Source organism: Erithacus rubecula, assembly GCF_903797595.1.
Source record: "Erithacus rubecula genome assembly, chromosome: 1".
Classification (NCBI taxonomy): Eukaryota; Metazoa; Chordata; class Aves; order Passeriformes; family Muscicapidae; genus Erithacus; species Erithacus rubecula.
Window position 1 is genome coordinate 85,182,966 of NC_136658.1, and position 19,755 is coordinate 85,202,720.

Sequence of the window (19,755 nt, forward strand, 5' to 3'; positions counted from 1 at the left end):
CTTTTTCTCTTTTTTAGGTGAGTGTTCATGTTGTTGGGTATACTTATAATTTGTTGGAGAAATCAAAACGTTTTTTGACCTAAATTGACTTAATGTGAAAAATAACATATATAGTAAACTTAAAGGTGTAGTATTTTCTGGTCTTTTGCATGCTGCTGGAACCCTACACTCTATTTGTATTTTAAATTTTTTTTTTTTTTTTCTGACATATTCTTCATGTCTCTTTTCTTGATATAAAATAGGCTGTTTCCCCTGTTTTTACTTGAGCTATCCACTCAGGCTGATACAGAAGCTGACTAATAGAAGTGGCATGTAGCCATTGACACATTAGACAAGTTTTTCCTTGCATTCTCTTTCCCATGTGGTAATATTAAATGGTTTAAGAGTGGGAGGTTAAACAAAAAGAAAAAAGAAGGCTTTCTAACTTGACAGATTGTCTTTAGCAGTGGGAGTCCACAGTTATGAGGAAAGAGTAACAGGTAAGAAATGTTCTTTTCTATTTTCTTAAATGGATTTAGTTTGGAATTTAGCTTGACATCCTGTGGCATGACTGCATGAAGTAATACAAAGGTTAACAAATTAATGCTGGTTTAGTCTGTTTTATTGAAGGAATGGATGGATGAAGTTGTTGATCTCAATGTCTTACTATAGAAAGTAGTCATCTTAAAAAGTGGAGAACTGGGATTTTGGGGAGTTCCTGGGAACTGCTGGGAAACTGGGAGTTTTGGTGGGGCTTTTTGTTTTGGTTTTTGAGGAAAGACTTCAAAATAGGTGTCCTGCTCCAGTTTTCAAGACAGATTTTGCTTCTAAGCTTCTTCCCCAGAAACATCTCTTGAGTGTGGGCCAGGCCACAGGGAATGTGTTAAGTGGAATTATTCTCCCACCTGTAATTGAAACTGGTGGTGAATAATGGACTTCTTTTTTTTTTTTTTTTTTTTTTTTAATTTTGATCTCCTTTAGATTGGATACATACATCTATATAGTAATTAATTAGTGGGTTCTGTGGGTTACTGACTTAGTTTTTCACCTGGGTTCAACTCTCTCAAGTTGAAATAAGCTTAATGACTTTTTTTTTTTTTTTAATTCCTTTTTATGTCACAGAACCAGTAGTGCATTCAGTGCAATTATAATTGGTAATGCAAAGAAGCCCTTCAGTTGTGGGCAGCTGGTATGTTTGGAATACTAAGTCCAGAGATGATGATGATGATAATACAGCCATAAAGAACTGTGGATAAGGGCACCAGCAGACAGTTAGGGAGAACAGGCTCTGGAATCATTAACCAAGTGTCTTTATCGTTTCTCATTGGAAAAAGGAGAATGTTTATTTTCATTTGAATATACATAGCTAATTTGTAGAAGTTAAACTTAACCCTTTTTTGGTGTACAGTGTGTTTATAAGTGAGTAAATTAGGAGTTAGCACTGCAGGAGTTAATGTTGAGGCCCCAGAAAATTAAGAATACTGGTGTTTAGGACAGCTTTCCTAATGAAAGTCCTTGCAGATTTATGTCCTAGTGAAAAGTGGGATGCTACTTCATGTTGCTTGGTTTTGCAGCCTATCTCCAAAGGCAGGGCAACTGTGATTATGTTAGAAGAGATTTCCAAAGTGTCAGGGCTCTTGTCCAGCTAGCTTGGGCTAAGCACAGAATGCAGTGTGAAGAGAAGAACAAGGTGTTGAAGAACCCACCAGGAATGGGTGGGTGCCACAGAGAACTCATTAAACCTAGTTATGTTTGTCCTTTGCCCTTACTAATTAAGCAGTGGAGCTGACATTATCAGTGTTTGATGTTTCATGTTAGTAAGTCTCAGGGTTGTTTCTTGTGCTAAGAGATCAGATGTGCCACTTCTCTGGCTTGTGTCTGTGTAATTTGATCATTCTGCTATGAAGTTCAGAATGGTTTAAGAGAAATTATATCTTTATTTTAGCTGGCATTTCTGGTGTGGTATTTAATCATACCTATGTTGTCAGCCTTCTAATATTCTTTAGTATTACTTTTTCTGTAAAAATTAGAATTCTGAGCATGTTTCAAAAGTTATCATTCTCAACTCAGTCCTTTGCCATGTGATGAGCATTAGATTACCAGTCATGGGCCCCTCCATGGCAACATGCCATATTGTTTAACAGTGGTCTTGGAGACTTGTCTCCCTGAATTAATATCAGATTTGGTTTGGTTATTGTTTTTTTTTTCTTCCTCTCCAGTTTATTATTTCCTTAAAAATACATGTGCATCTGTCTTTACAGTCTTGTTAGTTCCTGGAAAGTCTTCTGGTCCTTGGCTGCTGTTCTGGAACTTTGTGGATCACTTGGAACAATGGCCTTTCCATCCAGTGTTGGCTTATTGGGAAATAATACTCTTCATGATGAACTATGTTATCCTGTGCTGGGGAAATAAGAGCCAAATGTTCATGGTAGTTCTGGGAAGCACTTTGTCCTAATAGAATGAACTCTGACCATTCTTTAGAAGAAAAAAAAAGAGTGAAGGGGTTACCCTTCCGGTTTAAACCAAATGCTCTGCTTGCAAAACATTCTAAAACTGTAATAATGGAGGAGCTCATTACATAATGCAATGTCAGGAGCTACTTTGGTTACTTATGAAAGGAGGAGACTGCTTTCCTCAGCATGTTAATTCTGCAATAGTCTTAGAATTTCTGAAGAACAAACCCAATCACCTTCAGGAATATATCTGAAATCAAGCTGTGCATATTACAGTTCTGAATATTTGAGGGTAGGGTACCACACAGTCACCTATCTTGATTTTTTTATTTTTACTGTTAACTGCAATGATTTTATTTTTATGAGGACTCATATATTTTTCTTGTGCTCTTCCTAGTGCAGTTGCATGTGGTCCAGCATAATTTTCATTGAAGCTGGTTGACCTTCCAGGAATCCTGCTTGTTGTGTGCTTTATTCATCTGCACTGCCTTCCTGCCTCATTTGTAGTTGGTCTCCTACCCTGCTTTTTTGTTTTTCTCACTTGTTTTCTCTTGTGCCCTAGAGCTTCTTCAGTTTCTCATCTTATCTTCAAGTATATCTACTCTTTCTTCATTTACAACCTTTAATATTTAGAGCCTGGCTAAAGAAAAGGAATGATTGCTTTGCTCCACACTTTCTCCCTTACAGCCTTAGCTTGCAGAGGAGCAGGCCCACTTCCCTACATGAAGCTGTTTTTTTTTTTTTTTTTTTTTTTGCTGTGGGAACATCAAGGAACAGATCATCAAGCAAATAACTATATGACCTGAGCAAACCTGTTCTTACTCACAGAGGTGGTTATTGGATGGTGCAATGCCCACTTGAATCAGCAGCTTGACTTTGGAGCTCCAGTGCATGTGTTCTCACTGTGGAAGGTGCTCAAACAGGCTAAGCATCTGCAGCTCTGAAATGGGGAGTGGGAAAATACATGACCAGTATTTCTGCATATTTACCACAAATGCCACACAGCATGCTCATCAAAACAGGGGCAGTGAAATTCTTCTGTTGGTATTTGGGAGTGTTAGCCCATCCCTCCTTTCTTGCTTGCTGATGTTTCTTCTTGACCTGCTGGCTGGTATTTTCCAGCACTGAACTGAGAGAATAGCAAGGATTCCTCCAAGAGAGTTGCAATTCAGCAGCAGCAGCTTTTGAGATGTGATTTGATTGAATTACATCGATCCATATTCAGGCTGATATAGTGGAGTTGTTACGTTGGCATGTAACTATAACACTGCATGATAGCTGTAAATGCCAGTTTGTGCTGTTTATTGGAACTGTTATAATTATGGTGTGTGCTATAAAATCTCCATTCAAAACCTGATGTCATAAACAAAGCCCTTTAATTAGAAAGAAAAAAATAGCCCCCAGCCCACATACAAAAGGAAGGAACAGCTGAAATTGAAAAGAGGAGCCAAAGTAATTGCTATGTACAGTGGATAATAGAGAGCAAAGAGCATACACCAAGGAGCCATAGAAATGAAGCAGCATAAGAGGACTGGTGACAGCACCACTGGGAGTGTGCTCACCCACACGAGTGGAGTGCTTGTGTTTGCACCAGTGAGCAGGAGTGGAGTTCAGAATGATCACAGGCATTTGCTAAGGGACCACGATCAGCAGGCCCAGGCCAGAGGAACTTCAGTTCCATTCTAAAGATGTTCATGCTTTTTCTCTCAAGATACAGAGGCAGGATATAAATAGCAGAGGGCTTGAATAAGCAGTTGGCCTCTACAGCAGGAAATGAAGACATCTAAGAAATCCCCTTTGTCCCAGATATGTGTGCATGTTTACTTTTCCTCCTTTTAAAAGACTGCTTCAGATTTGATTTGTTTCAGAACTAGCTCAGTTCTCCATTCAGGATCAGTGCAAGCCTTTCCACAGCAGATTGGTCACCAGGGAAAGGTTTGGTTACCCTTGAGCATGAGTGTAATCCACGTTGTCCTAGACTGCACATGTTGCCTTGGTCCTTGGTGAGCTCAGGACCTTAGGAAGGGAGAACCAATACTTAACAGTTTTAGTACAGTACATAATTGCATTAAAAACTCCTCTGCTCTTCCTCTTTCCCCACCCTACCAATGGCCTGGGGACACATACCCCTTCGATTTCTCTGATAGACTGTGTTTTGCAGCCCTGATACTTGAGAAAGTTGTTTCAAGTCAGATACTTGGAAAAAAACCACCTTGAACTTGCTTCTCACACCAGCTTTTCTCACTATATGAAAAACATCTGCACTTACATAGTCCTGTCCATACCAGGGAACCTCATTGCCCGCTGCCATAAGAAGAATGTGTTGCCTGCCATCAGTACACAGAAGATACAGGATTGCTCCATCCCTGGTGGAAGAGCAGTATGAGGCTGTCTGTCAGTACTGTGTCATTTCACATCAGCATGGATACGAGTTGGTTTGGGAGCTGGTGATGCATAAAACTTGATGAGGAGAGGTAAAATGTGGTGTGTGTCAATACTGAATCATCTCTTTTCAATAAAGAGGTCATAATATCAGTGCTGGCCCTCATTTATACAGTTGTAACAGCAGACTTGCCAGTACACATACATTAGGGGTATGCAAGGCCTTAAAAACACTGGCTGACTGTGATGCTTCTGTTTTTAAAGCAAGAGAACATAATTGTTGCTAAAGCAGTGAATCTGAGCTAAAATGCACCTTTCTTGTTAGTGATACTGGCTGGCCTGGTCTCCTTGCTGGTTCATCAGTCTTTGTGAGGCCTTGCACTTTTGAATGGAATCCTTCTCCCAGTCAGGATGGGTGCAAGTGATTATGAACTCCCAGCAGGATGCTCTTAACTAATCCTCCCCTGGGCTTTCAGCTGCTGTGCTTCCCAGTCATGAAAACCATCTTTTACTGGCCTGAAAAGGAAAGCAGAGAGATTTTTCCAGAAGGTTTTATCAGTGTCAGCAGACATTAGGAGGAACAGTCTTGAAATTAAGTCATGGTAAATTGTGATCTAGACAGCTATGGATTTTTATGCTCATCTAAGCTGATAGAGTGGTACTGAAAAAAAATAGAGAAAGTTAATGAAGACATTCTTTCTCTGAATGTCATTCACCCTTCCTGTAATCCTTATCCTTTCCAGCTGATAGAGAAGTTTGACAGTGCTTCCCCCTCTCTGAATTTCTTGCCCTAGAACTGAGCAAACTGGCCAGTCTTGGTACTGTCTTCTGGTAAATGATTACACTTCACACTCGCCACATGTTTTGAATATGCAGGCTTGTTAAAGTGTTCCAGCAAGATTTGTGTGTCATTATGTCATCACAGACAAAAATCACTGCTCCTCAGGGATGCTGCCTATCCTGAGAAACACACATCTGCATTACCTGGCATCCTGATTGTTAGTTTGAGAGTGCTTTCATTTTTAATGGACAGTGGCCATGAACTGAGATGCAGAAAAGGAAATTATTTGCAAAGAACCTCACAATATTATGCAATAACCACAAAGACCATCAACATTTACTTTACATGTTCTATAAGAGCTTATACCAAGGCAGGCTGAAATTTAATGGAAAGATCAAAATTACTAGACTTGGCTTTGGATCAAACTTTAATACAATTCATTTCTTACTGACTTCTGTTTGATATCTGAAGGTATTAAGGCACTTGCACTTAGGATTTTAAGAGGCCTAATTTTAGAAGATATAGGGGATCAGAAATGTTAAACTTGTATTCCAAGAGCAGCTGACTAAATTATATATCTGTGTTTTTTAAACTATCTTAGGTGAGGCATATTTGCCAATCTTGCAAAAAGTACAAAAAATGCAGATGACACCAAATCTGCAAAGAGAATGTCATATGAAAGGGAATTTAATGCTTATTTTAATATGAACTATTGCACTGTTCTTTATCTGAATCTGCCTTCCTAAGTTTTCTGCTGTAGAATTACTGTGGCTTTTTGCAGATTTTCTGGTTATTTAAATTCAGCTCTCCAACTTCAGAGCTCCCTTGTCTAATGTTATTTGATCCTACCTAGGGGAATGTGTTTTAAGTATTAGATTTTTTAATGGATAAAACCTTAATAGTATGAATTCAAAGAATATTATTCTTTGGGACTTAAAAACCTCAAGTTAGAGAAGGGAAGAATGTTACTTCCTTTCTCAGTTTATTTCACCTTTGTCCATATGGAGTTGGAAATAATGTTCCAGCTCTTCAAGAAACACTATGATATTATTGTGCCTATGCATGGGACCTTACATTCCAAACCCATAGAGATTTTGCAAGTTTTTGTCATCTATAATGAGCCAAAATTAAGAATAAATTCTGAATGTCTGATAGAGTCACAGAATGGTTTTGGTTGGAAGGGACCTTAAAGATCATCTAGTTCCAACCCCCCAGCCATGGGCAGGGACACCTGCCTGCCTTTAGATCAGTTTGCTTAAAACCCCATCCAGCCTGGTCTTGCAGGGATGAGGCATCTACAACTTCTCTGGACAATCTCAAGTAAATAAAGTCTTCCTAATATCTAATCTAAATCTACTGTCTTTCAGTTTTAAGCCATTTCCCCCTTGTCCTGTCACTACATGCCCTTGTGACAAGTCCCTCTGCAGGTCTCTTGCCAGCACCCTGTAGGTACTGGAAGGAGCTGTAATGTCTCTCCAGAGCCATCACTTCTCAGGCTGAACAGCCCAGATTCTCTCAGCCTCTTTTCCTGGGAGAGGTGTTCCAGCCCTCTGACTGTGTTTGCAGCCCTCCTCTGACCTCCTCTAGGTTCACATTTTGTGTGCTGGAGTCCCCAGAGCTGGAGCAGCACTCCAGGTGGGGTCTTACAGGAGCAGAGTAGAGGGACAGAATCCCCCCCTTGCCCTGCTGCCCACACTGCTTTGGATGTAGCCCAGAACCATCAGCTTTCTGAGCTGCAGTGTGCATATTATCAGGTCATGCCCAGCCTGTATTTGTGTAAAAACGTATTTTCACCCAGTCTTTTGGAATTGCAGAGGAGACAGTGTCATATATATTCCCAGTTTTGGGAGTTGCCTTTGAGATAGTCACTTCTTGCACCATGGTAGTGAAAAACTTTTTCAGTGTATGAAGGAACCTAAAAAGTAGATTAAGAATGATTGCTTTCAATTCCTTCATCTCATGGATTTTGATGTTTATCTTTGTGATGGTATAGCAATACAACACAACTAGCTGAAATTTGGCAGTTTTTCTTGTTTTCTCTTGCAGCTTCTCATCATTAAGCCTGTTGCTTAATGATGTTCCTTTCTTCTCTGCTGGTTGGAACAGGCTAGCTTCACAAGGTTTGTATTGCAGTGATCAATATAAGAGTTTAGTATTGGAGGTTGGATATTTTAAGGAGTAGTGGGTTTCCAGGCTGGGATCAGATCCTGACAGCTGCTTGCAGAAGGATTTAGTGAGGTTACACCTGCTTATCTGCTGCAAACTGGTCTTTTTTTGTTTTCTCTTGCTGCCATTTTCCCATGTCTTCAGTGATTCACAGCCTCCTACACTGCAATCCACTGGGACTGCCAAAGATGACTTTGTTTTTAGTTGATGTTTCTTGAATGACCCAAGTTTTCCTTGTAATCTGATTCCATCAAGGGGTTTGTGTTAGACCTCTGGGATTTTCAGGAATGACTTGCATCATACACACTTAAAGGAAGCTTGTTCAAAGTGACCTAAAAACTTTAAAGTCTCAAAGGAATCACCATTTCTCAGTTCTGGGCTCAAAAACAGCTTCCTCAAATGCCTGTGCTCTTTTGAATGAGTGTGCTTGCTCTGTGCCAAGCTCTCCTTTTTACTTCCCTTTAGTCCTAAGCTCCTCTGTGCAAGCAGGGTCACAGTCCTGCTTGGCTGTGACCATGTCAAATGACCTCATGCAACCCCAGTGCTTTCACTGCTGTGCCCTCCTCTTGTATCTGTGTGCTCAGTATGTGAGATTTCTCAATCACATATGAAGCTGAAAACACAACCTTGGGCCCTGCTTATGAAACACCATTTAAAAAGCCTCTACAAACTTCAGCTTGTCTTTAATGTGTGAATATTGAAACACAAACTTTTTGACAGAGTGGTATGTTTCCATTTTCGATTTATGAGAATGATCATGAATCACAATATACATGCTTTGTAGATGCCTCCAAAAATAGAGATAATTAAATAGGGAATTATAAAAAATGGTACTGTTCTTTTTCTGCCATTGGCTTGTTCAAGCTCCTGTTCTTCCACATGCTTTGCAGCACTGAGAAGTATAAACACAGCTAGTTTCTTTCAGCACTGGTTATCCCTCTGCTACTCAAATTTATTGCTAGAGTTGCCAAGAGGCAAATCAGATGGATTCATCACATGGATGGACGTTTCTTCATGTGGAGTTGCTTTGGTGCTGCACAACAGTTTCCTATAGGTCACTGATTTACTGTCATTCAGGTGCTCAGCAATGTTGTTCATCATTTCTTTTTGCTGTTGATCATAGCCACACTCCAGGCTGTGAAGAAGGGTACAGAGGATATTCAATGTAAATCTGAACTGTGCAATGCTCACTTAAGGTACATGCTGTAAAGAAGGCAGGGAATTCATTCCCTTGCTGCTTCTGCCACAAGTGGGATTTAAGGTGAGCCAAGGAACTTCAGCTGATGCTCCATATTTTATTGTGTGTCAGGCAAGCCCAGAAACTTTCTTCATGAGGGCTGTGTATACTCTTGACTGATGAACTATTTTACCTGCTTTAGCAGTGGGAGGTTGTTTAATTAAAGGGAATAAGTAGCATGTACTATATCAAACACTTTAATTCTGAAAACTTGGAAATGAGGATTAATAGATTCATGCAGAAGTGTGCTTACAGGGGATTAATGACTTTTGTTAAGCTGGTGCTTATTCATTTCCATTTTTGAATACATTGGTCTGAGAATATTCTTGGGATCCAAAAAAAATTTAGAAATGGAGATGTGCTGCCTTGAGTGTTGCAACTCTGGAGCTGAAAGGTTTTCCTTCAGTGCCACAGCATTAAAACCCACTGACTGATGCTTCAGATAACTGTGGCTGTCATTTCCACTCTGTATGTGGCCTTGAGACTTTCTGCTCAGTTTCCAAGCATGCCAAAATATTGAGAGTAAGGTTTAAAGACAGCAGTGAAAATAAAGGTTTGAAATACTAGTAAAAGCCCAATTTCATGCCACTGGTTGAGAGGAACCACAGTGAAGGTTTGTATGATGTTCCCATGGGCATTGGTGTCGTGCTGTCACTGACATCCACAGTCCTCCAGCAGTCTCAGACTTGAATCAGGCCTGAATTATCAGTGCAGCCTGTTTTCTCCCATCTTGCTTCATCCAGAATAAAAGAAATTGCTTCACAGTTCTAGGACTGGGATTTAAAACAATTGAGCAGTATTTGGAGTAAGACCTTTTTTAAAAAAGGTGCCCTGTGGAATGGTATTTGAAGAAAAACTGATAATGGGGAAGAACAAGAGAAAGCTGAGGTACACAAGTGTGGGTTTTTCATGCAGCAAACATGGGGTGGGGGTGAGCAAGAAAGATCAGGGTGAGGAATGAGCCTCCACTGATATTCACACAGAAAGGGAAGAGCATTAAATCAGGTCAATTGATTGGCACTGTTTCAAAAGTAATGCTTTTTTCTTAAGCACAACTCTGCTGTCACAGCTTTTTGGTTGCTGATGTGTGCTCCCAACAAAAGACATTACCTTAATACAGAGAGGTTGCTGTGAGCTGCAGGCATCACTGAGGCTGTGACATATTCTTGAGCATGTTTACATAGAGAATTTTTTTCCAGGACATTTTTGCATCTATTTTTTTTTTGCTCTGCTGAATGTTTCTGTTGATAGTCAGACTTTCTCATTGTTATTGCTCACATTAAGTGGTAGGAGGTGGGAAGAGTAAAAACCTGAATGCTTATAATGTCCCTCACTGTTGCAAAAATCATTATTGGCAATAAGTGACATCAACACAGGGATTTAGAGAAGCACAGAAATAGCACATAAGGGGTTAAAAAGACAATGCAAGTGGCTGTGGAGCATCATCTTCCCTTTCTCAAATAAAATGCTCTCATCCACTAAGTCATCTATCTCAGTCCTCATTAAAGTTAGTGGGAGCCTTTCCATTAACTTAAAAGGATATTGGATCAACCCCAGATCCTCCGTGCTGGGTGTAACGGGCACAGTTGTTAAGCTCAGAGGTGAGCAGAGGGAATTTTATGACTGAAGAGTCAGTGTGAAATTTCAGCCCTCTTGAATCCACTGGTGAAACTCCCATTAATTTCATTAGTGCTGGGTTTTTGCCACTAGACTCAGCATGGAGTGAAATCAATGTGGCAAGAGATGGCAGGATGTTTGACAACAGAGATGCTAGCTGTGTTTTATCCATGGCTGGAGAGCTGAAGTGTAAACTGTTTTCTCTGTTAAACTTTCATGCTGCCATTTCAGTGGCAACAGGAGAATTGAGCCTGACTGCAGCTGCCTGTCTTGTAAGGAGAGAAATTCTGGCATCTGGATGGGCTTTCCTTCAGAAATGCTCCTTGGGGAGATTTCCAGTTTATCCAGAGGGGGCTGTATCTAAATGCAGCAGATAACTGGAATATAGTACACTTCCATCCAGCAGCAGAGACCATGGCCATAATCCCTTCCAGGTAGAAGAATGCATAAAGCTAGAGTTCAAATGAAAACAGGGAATTTGCAAGAAAACAAGCTTCTTAGAAAGTAATGAGCTGTATCCATCCAGCTGTGCTATCTGCAAGGAAATTATACACTTTTGAATTGGAAAGAGATGCGTGTGTGTAAGAAGGAGGAAAAAATGATTGAAAACACATGATAATGGAAAGGATTTTCACCACACTCTTCCCAAATCTGAAGAGAAAGATGTCCATTATAATAATTGCAGTGTAAGCCCCAGAAATATGCTGCAGTGTGAGGCCAGATCCATCCCTGGAGGGCTTGCAGGCAGAGATGAATATAAAAAGTCACAGGAGTTCAGGGATAGGTCAATACAATGATTTCAGTTTTTAAGCAGCTAGTACAGGGCTTTCTAGAAAGGCCTGGAAATCTTATTTCCCTTAAGCAGTTGTAGTTGAACTCCAAAACCCAGAGCCTCTTAAAACACCTGTTGCTTTCTGAAATGTTGGTGGATATCAGTATGTAATTCTAGCCTGTTTCCCAACCTGGGGCTGCCTTTGAAGTATCACTGCTGAGAACTTCTGTGTGCTCCTCTCTGCCCTAGCCCTAAGCAGGCTCTGAATGAAAGGGTTTGTTGTAGGCTTGTGCTTCATCTTTTACTTCTACGTGCTGTTGACTGGTATTAGCAGTACCTTCCTTAAAAAAGATGAGGATGATGACAAGGTGATGTTTAATTGAGGTCTCTGAAAGCTTTAGGCTTTAGGCTCTGTCTGCAGCCACCAAAGATCTGTCCCTGGGGAGAGCACGTAGGTGCTGCATTCTAGTGCATGCATTTAGATGTGCTGCCTCTAAGTCTGACTCCTGGGGTTAAATGGTTTATTCTTTCAAATCTATCTTATTGGTAGTGCCAGCATGTCATTAATACAGTGAATCATTAAATGGGGAACATTTTTCCTGTCTGCTTTTCTACCACACACTTTTCTGTGTGATAATGTTAAATATGATCCCCCATTCCTGCCTCTAACACCCACCCTCCACATCCCCCATCCAATTTCTCTTTCTGGAGCATTCAGAGTGCATGACTTCATCTGCTTGATTATCTGGAGCCTTGGGAATGCTGGCTTTGTCTCTGAAACCACCAGAATGTGCTGAGCAAACACCGCTCCCAGTCAGGCTGCATCAGGGCTGGCAGCTAAAGCCTCCCATGCAAGAAAACTTGCTAGGAGCTGCTTTTCTATGAGATCATCCTTAATGATAGGGGGTTGTCTTATTTTGGTGAGCTGGATTGTACATGAGGGCAGTATCAGGGCCAAATAAAAGAGCTGTTGTTTCTGAATGTTTTTGTAGCTTTCTAGGATTGCATTTTTGCACAAAAGTGGGCATTCATTCTTAGTTACGTTGCAGTTTCATCTTTCATACTGACAATGTGGTTTCTGTCATTGGCAGCAGTGCCAGTAAAATCTACAATGGATTTTTTAAATGTAATTGGAGAGGGAGTGCTTTTTCTGTGAGAGACATGAAGAGCTGTATCTCTGACAATGTAAATTTCTTAAGAACTGTGCTGTTCACTCAAGTCTGTGTGGCTATAGAGCATTGTTGTTCTTGTGCATCACACAGCAGGAGTAGGCTGAAGCAATGGAAAGGGAAGAATTGCTGACAGATATCTAATGGGAGCTATTTAATGGGAACTCCCATGATTGGAGTGCAGGAGCTCTCTGTGCAGCATCTCCAACTTGTTGAGGGGTGTATTTGCTGCCAGAGATGTTCTGATGTATAGAACAGGAAATTAGGATGGTGAGATATTACTGGGGTACAAGGAAGAATATTATGTTTCCATGTTAGCTGATAATATCTAAGCTATGCAAATGCAACCTTTCATGGTCAGCAAATATTTCCTTCTGCCCTCCATGAGGAAGGTAAGTTTTTAGAGCTTGCTCAGAACTCAAGCTGCAGCATTACCTTGTCAGAAGTGATCCAAAGGAGGGGAGGTAGTGTGTGAAAAAAGGGACAATGTGAGTTGCATACCCTGACCCCCAAGTCTGTGAAGCATGTCTTGACATCTTGAATTTCCTGCTTGAATATTCAAGGAGGAATGTGGGCCTGCCACAGTTTTTACACAGCAGAGACAAATAATGCAGATGGCAATTACAACCACTGTTCAAATCTCAGTCAAGCATGTGCTTATTAATTTGAACAGTGTCAAGGTCCCAGCTTTCTCCCTGTCAGGCAGCACAACCCCTGCAGGTTTAGGAGCTGCCAGTGCATGTGAGGACATTTGATGTTTTCTGTCACTGCTCCTGCATGTATGTGAAGTTGAGTGTTACCCTGGTGTTACAGTGATTGCTTCCAGCATAGCTTTTTGGGAGAAATAAATAATGCCAGTCAAATTAGGAAGTGATCCAATATCTTGCTCATAACCCAAATTAAGTGAAACAAAGCTTGTATTTTATTCTGGTTTAGAAGAGGTTTAACTCTTTGGCATGAAGCCCTCTATACTCTCTTCTAGTCCATCACACAAACATCAAAGGAATTGTTATAGCTTGGCTAGAAATGCTTAAAGATGTTCTAGAAAAGGGTTATTTTCACTGAGTTGAGAAGATAAGTTTGTGCAGAGCTGAAACCAGCTTTCAGGAGCTTTGTAGGTGGAAGCTTTGAATGTCCAGCTAAGAAATTGGCTCAGTTTAATTGTTTCTATTAAGATTCGTGCTCAAGACAGTGTCAATACAGTTTTGCATGGCCTAACAAATAGGTGTAGCTTTATCACAGGTGATTAAATTGAAGTCTTTTCCATTGAGATAGAAGCTAGAGAAAGTTACCGTGAACAGCTGCTGACTCTGAACATTTGAGAATTCTTAGATCCAACAAATTTGTATCAATTAAATTTTAAAGGCCTGGAGATAGGAGCTCTGTTGATCTCTATGTTGATTTTTAGTCAGTGAATAGAAAAAATTATACTGCTAACAGGCTATGAAAATTGAGGACTGGTGCTACGTATAGGTCTATCAGCTTGACATTGATCCAAAGCAAAATAATGGAACTACTGAAACTGGAGTCCTTTATTAGCAAATAAAGGGAACAGCACTTCTCTGGCATCTCTCTACCTGAGCCTAAGGAGAATGGATCTTGTCAAATCAGCCTGATGTATTTTACTCTGCCAAGATTACAAAGGACTCATCTCTGAGCTGTTGGTGTATACAGCAGTGTTCCTCAGGAGTGGTTTGCTGGGTGTTTACTACTTAACCCTTGTGTCAGCAACTTGCTAGAAAACATGAAATGATTGCTGCTACTGTTTGTAGATGTGCATGCAGACTGGACACAATTATGGGAATAACTAAGCTCACTGTAAGAGCCACCACCCACATTATTTGATAAACTGTGAGGACATAAGAAACACTCATATATTATTTGCCTGGTACAGGGTCTTCTATTTAAATTCAAGACAGCAGGTCTTGAAGGGGCCTGAGGCTTTGGTCCAGCAGAGCAGTGACCAAGAGGCCCTGGTGGATGGAAAAGGAGTATAAATAGTACAAATCCCAAAACCCTGCCAGGCTGTGGGGTTTGATAAGGCACCATTGTGGATGTGGAAGGAAACATTAGAAAACTAAACTCAGTATTGGTAAAAAGGAAGTGGGTTGTTTACAAAGTCACTGCACGTTGGATAAAATCCACTTTTGTGCAGAGTGCTAGCACAGATGATATCAGGGCTTGGAGTGGGATTTTCATCTTGGTCTGCATTTCAGTGCAGAGGTGGAGTTTAACCTCAGTATGTTATTGTGCTACATCAGGATTTAAATTCCTTATTTACTGTTTTCTGACAAACATTTAGGTAAGTGTTGCATTAAGTAGACATTTATTTTTAATAACATTGACATTTATCTCACTTTTCTCCTGACATTTTTAGCATCTTCACAGATACCTGCATAGCTATTTCTGTTCTAAAATTTGCAGTAATTAATTGCTTTTCTGCATATCTGTGGGAGCAGCTATCAGCAAAGAGAAAGGGAGGTGCTCTAGTTTCACATCCTTTGATTAAAGGTAAATTGAAATAATTGAAGGTGTGGTATTTAATGCAGAGGCTTTAGAGCTGAAAACCAGCATCCTGATACTTGCTGAGAAATACCTCACTCCACAAATAATCCCTGTTCTAGTAACTCCTGCTGTGGCTAAGGCTAGCACTGGAATGTGGCCCACAGTAATTACTGGTTTGAGACAAAGGGGACGCTTTCTGTTCACCCAGAAATAAATCACTGTGATTGCTTTTCTCCTATGGCAGAGCTGTATGTATAATTTAAGATTTACAGCACAGCAGTGGGACCTTTTAGAACTGGATCATCCCACTGGTCAGCAGTGAGAAAGAAAGTGATGCAAGTGATGGGTGAGCAGATAAACACTAACAGTTTTGGGAGCTGGCAAGTGCCAGGGATGCTCCAGGTGCAGCTAAGAGCACTGTGTGTGCTTCTGGTACCAGCCTGTCTGACCCAGCTTGCCTGCTAGGCTGCAGGAATGTCTCAGGATTGCTCTTGGGGGATTGTCTGAGTGCTGAGTGGAGCTGCAGTCGTGTCAAGAAAACCAGTCCATCGTGTCAAGTGCTAATAACAGGAATTAAGTAGTTCTGTAAACACTTTTTATGTACAAGTATAATCAGTTTGGTGTCTCTTAACAGGCTGGTATGTAGTGACTCTGGAGAGCCTTGGGACAGCTTTAGGAAGGGGAGGGAAGGCAGAGCATTGTCCCCTCTTAGAGGGCATTTGCTGGAAGTGTGGGGCTTTTTGTAGCTGTGAGTGGGGCTGCTCCATGCACAGCTGGGGGCTGACCTCACAAACTCTGGATTGTTTGTTGCTGTAGTAACCAGCCACATGGGAAAGGCTTCTAAAAAAAGTTCTTCATTTATTACTTGGTGAGCACTCAAAACAATTGTAACCATGGCAGAAATTGCTGATGGACTTGTATCAATTTCCTTTTGATAGTTGTCCTTTCTTTACTCTGGGGTCTGAGGTGTTTTTGGAATACCAGGATGCTCATCCCTCTTTTCCATGGCTCCAGCTCCTCTCCAGGCTGTGAAATCAGCTTCAGCCTGCCTGTGTCTCATCCTGCTGTGAAGTCATTAAACTTTTAACCAGCTGTGTAGTTGAACAGCCCCTTCTCACAGTGCCACAAAGCACATCTTGATCTTCATGCCCCCAGTTTCTCTACTGGAGGCACAGCAAGAACTGGAGGAGCTGCCTCTGCCAGCAGCCACCCATCTCTTTTCCAGGCTTTCCACGTGAGCAGGCAGTTCTTGTGCCATCCCTGCTCTGGCTGAGGGGAGAGGTGAGCAGTGAACATCAGGGTTCCATGTCACAGCATCTGGTGGAGTCAGTGAACCTGGGTTTGATACCATGCTTTGTCCTCAGCTGAAGGGCTGACACAGAAATTTTAGTAAAACATGATAAGTAGGCACCCAGACCCTGCTACATGCAAGATCACTTCATTATCTTTCATGTGTTTATTTGAAAAAGCAAATATATGTAGTTTGCATGCCAAATGCAACTAGAAGAGACAGAAAAAGATCAGACAAGAGGTTGTTCTGTTTAATTTCTAGACATTCTGCTTTTGTGTAAAATCAGCATTGTGATTGAGGCATTCCTATTATGATTTTGCAGATACTTGTTTGTAATGGGAGGCATTGCCATGTGGCACTCTTATACCTCTTTTTGTCTTGTCCTTTATGAAGTCTGGTGTTTTCAGTTCTGAGTAAATTAAAGGGGTTGCATTGGCAGTTCCAGATGTGGATGCTCTGTTCATAAAGCAGGTCCTGTAAAGCAACAAAATTAAACTGCCAGTTTAGGTCTGCTTGAGCACCTCTGATTTGATCTGAAGAAACCTCCATGCCAGCAGAGAAGGTTGGCAATTTTATCTTCAGCACCTGCATGGACTTTGATGATGCAGAAGTTGTGCAGCTGACTGAAGTAAACTGACTGGTGGTATTGCTGATCTCCATCCATGTCACTACTTTCTGATTATAAAACCCTGCCTTTTTACTCCTCTTGATAGCAGGTTTTGTATTTTCTGCATCTGCTGGGCTTCAGTAGCATGTTTGCTGAGAAAACATCCTGTTGTCTAATCTTGAACCTGGTGTTTTTTCTACATTCTAATTATATTAAAAAGAAAAAAAAAAAGCAGGTGGGGGAGAACTTGGATCCTAACAATGTTATTTAAGCAATGAGTTCAGCTTGAAGGCTAAACCAGACCTTTTGCTTTTGAATCATTCTGTGGGTGGTGCTGCTTCTGTACAAGCACAAGGTGCCCTTACTACATTTGTAATTCAAAATAATTTCCAGCAATTTGAGTGCAGATGGAGCCAATCATTGGTGCTTATTTCTTTCTACCTTCTCATGGAGAAAAAAAAAAAAAGTCTTTCTGATGCTCTTTTGAAGCTGAACATGATGCAAAAATCAGGCAGACCTTTCATCTTTCTCTCTCCTGATGGTTACCATCTTCTCTGTTGAAATATGAGGACAGTGGCACGTGTTTAGCATCTGCATGAAGTCTCCTGTACTCAGGGCTGGAGACAGACCATGGCTGTCTCTGTGGAGGGTCCCAACAAGGTACTTGTCCCAACCTCAAACTCTGGAACATGCAGTTTCCATGAATTCTGCACCTATCCCTCTTGCAGACCTGGATCCCCATCTCACACTGGCCCCAGGGAGAAGCTGAGGTGGGCTGTGTTCACACAGGGACAGCAGCACCAGGGCAAACAGCTCATCTGCACCAGTTCCTATTAAACATGGGGAAGGCTCCTTTTCCAGAAGCCTAATGGGAGATGTTTCAATCTCTTCTAATTGAGCAATGCTACAATACAAAATGCTATTTGAAAATCAGTGTTCCTTTGTATGCAGCTCTTCTCTTTCACCTCTCACCCTGACCAAGGCATGGAGCTGAATTAGGAGCCCTGCAATATCTGGGTAGTGGCTGACAACAAACCATGTTCACAAAGGCCAAATCTTGATCTAGACTGGGGAGTGGGTGTAGGGAAAATCATCTCCTTTAAGAAAATCTGGCACAGTTCCTCTGCCCCTCATCCATACACTGGTGTGACACCAGCAGCATGCTCTCCACAGCCACCCTCTCTCTGCCAGGCAGTCTGTCCCTCTCTGCTGACCACTGGAAAAGCTTGTAGGGGTTATGGAACCAAGGCTGCCTGTCCAGCTGGTGAAGTGAGAAGCACTCACTATTGGGTATAAACTACAACAGCTTTTTTTTTTTTTTTTTTTTTTTTTTAACCAAATTATTTATTTGAATAGATGAAGCAGTGACTGTGCACTGTATTCAGAGTAATTTAAAACCAAATTAATGCCACACACTTGTAAGCCAAGACATAGGGAGGCAAGTAAATGCATCTTCCTGGTCTCAGGGGAGTTGCTTTTTCCCTGCAGCACAGGAGAAGGGTTCATGCATGCTTAAAATGCCATGTATCAGTTACAGAGCCTGTGCTGCTGTGCAGATGACACCACTGGTTAGCACAGTTCTCTTCCCTCTCTATTAATGTGTGTGCCCTCTCATCATCATCCCCCATTTTATTTTAATAGGGAGCAGGCTACACCAGCAGCATAACAATTAGTTTCACAGGATTGTTCCTGATCTCAGGATGATTGTTACAAAAAGCTGGGGCTGGAGTGAAGTGTGGGAAATTGTTATACTGAAGCTGGAGTGCATAGGAGTATGGCCTAGCCCATCTGCATTCAAAGGTAATGATGCTCTTGGTTTTTTAGGATTTTTGGGGATGGGAAATGTCAAGGCTGGGTGCAGCAATGCTGCTATTTGCAGCTGGAGGTGCAGGGAGAGGTTTGCTGCTCAGTTATGTACCATCTGCTGTTGGGCTGCTGGAGAAGCTGGCAGGTAGCTCCAGATAACCACCTGAGTAGGGCATTTCTCAGAAACTGCTTCTGGGATTGTCCTCAACCCAAAGACCCATTAAAATCAGTGTTAGACTGATGATCAGGGATTTCTGCTCATTGCCATAAAGGCTGAAATGACTGGATAGAGAAAGCTATCAGTTTCCAGTTCTCCTTGAGGAAATATTTCTGTCCAGGATAATGCCCCTCTGGGGGTGGAGTTATAGTTATAGGGAGTTCCAAGAGAAGGCAAAAATGAAAGCAATTTAATCATAAGGTAAGTATTTATATTGCAGAGATAACTAATCAGTATTGAGCAATAAAGGTCTTAGGATATAGAACGGAAAACTGAAATATTTTATGCATGGAAATACTTTTGAGAGATTCTGAATACTAGATTGTATACTGGAGTAAATTTCTACCATTAGTTCTGTGCAGAAAAAAAAATGAGATTTTTGCAAAAGAAACAGCAGCAGGACATTGTCTCATAGAGAAAGAGATGAAGGAGCAGGGGCTTTTTCTCACCTTACATTTACATCCAGAAAATTTTGGTTTTTTTCTGTTAGTATCTTACCAAAACCCCAAGCATTATTTTAATGCTTACTCTGAATGCTGCTTTGCTCAGTACTGCACAGAGTAGGGGCAAGTAACTGAAACAGACCAATGGGGAAAGCATAAAAATTATTGTACAAAGAGAGATTGTTTAGATATCTTTATTTAGCAAGTGAAGTACATTGCCAATAGGAAGGAGAAAAATGGAGGCTCAGCTGTTTACCAAGGCAACAGAAATTTTCCTGAAGTGAGGCCAACTTTGACATGAGCTATTAATTTTGCTTGATTTTTGCAGGG

General features: G+C 41.1%; 1 protein-coding gene across 2 annotated transcripts in view; it reads left to right on the top strand.

The window, feature by feature from the left end:
• Positions 1–378: 378 nt before the first annotated feature.
• ECRG4 (ECRG4 augurin precursor) overlaps positions 379–19,755 on the top strand; it is a 65,756-nt gene continuing 46,379 nt past the window's right edge. The window contains exon 1 of one of the 2 annotated variants that reach the window (XM_079300764.1): positions 379–479. The gene's annotated coding sequence lies outside the window, so the exon portion shown is untranslated. Of the gene's footprint in view, positions 480–8,465; positions 8,486–19,755 lie in introns of those variants that run through there. The other variant, XM_079300765.1, reaches the window with a different exon arrangement.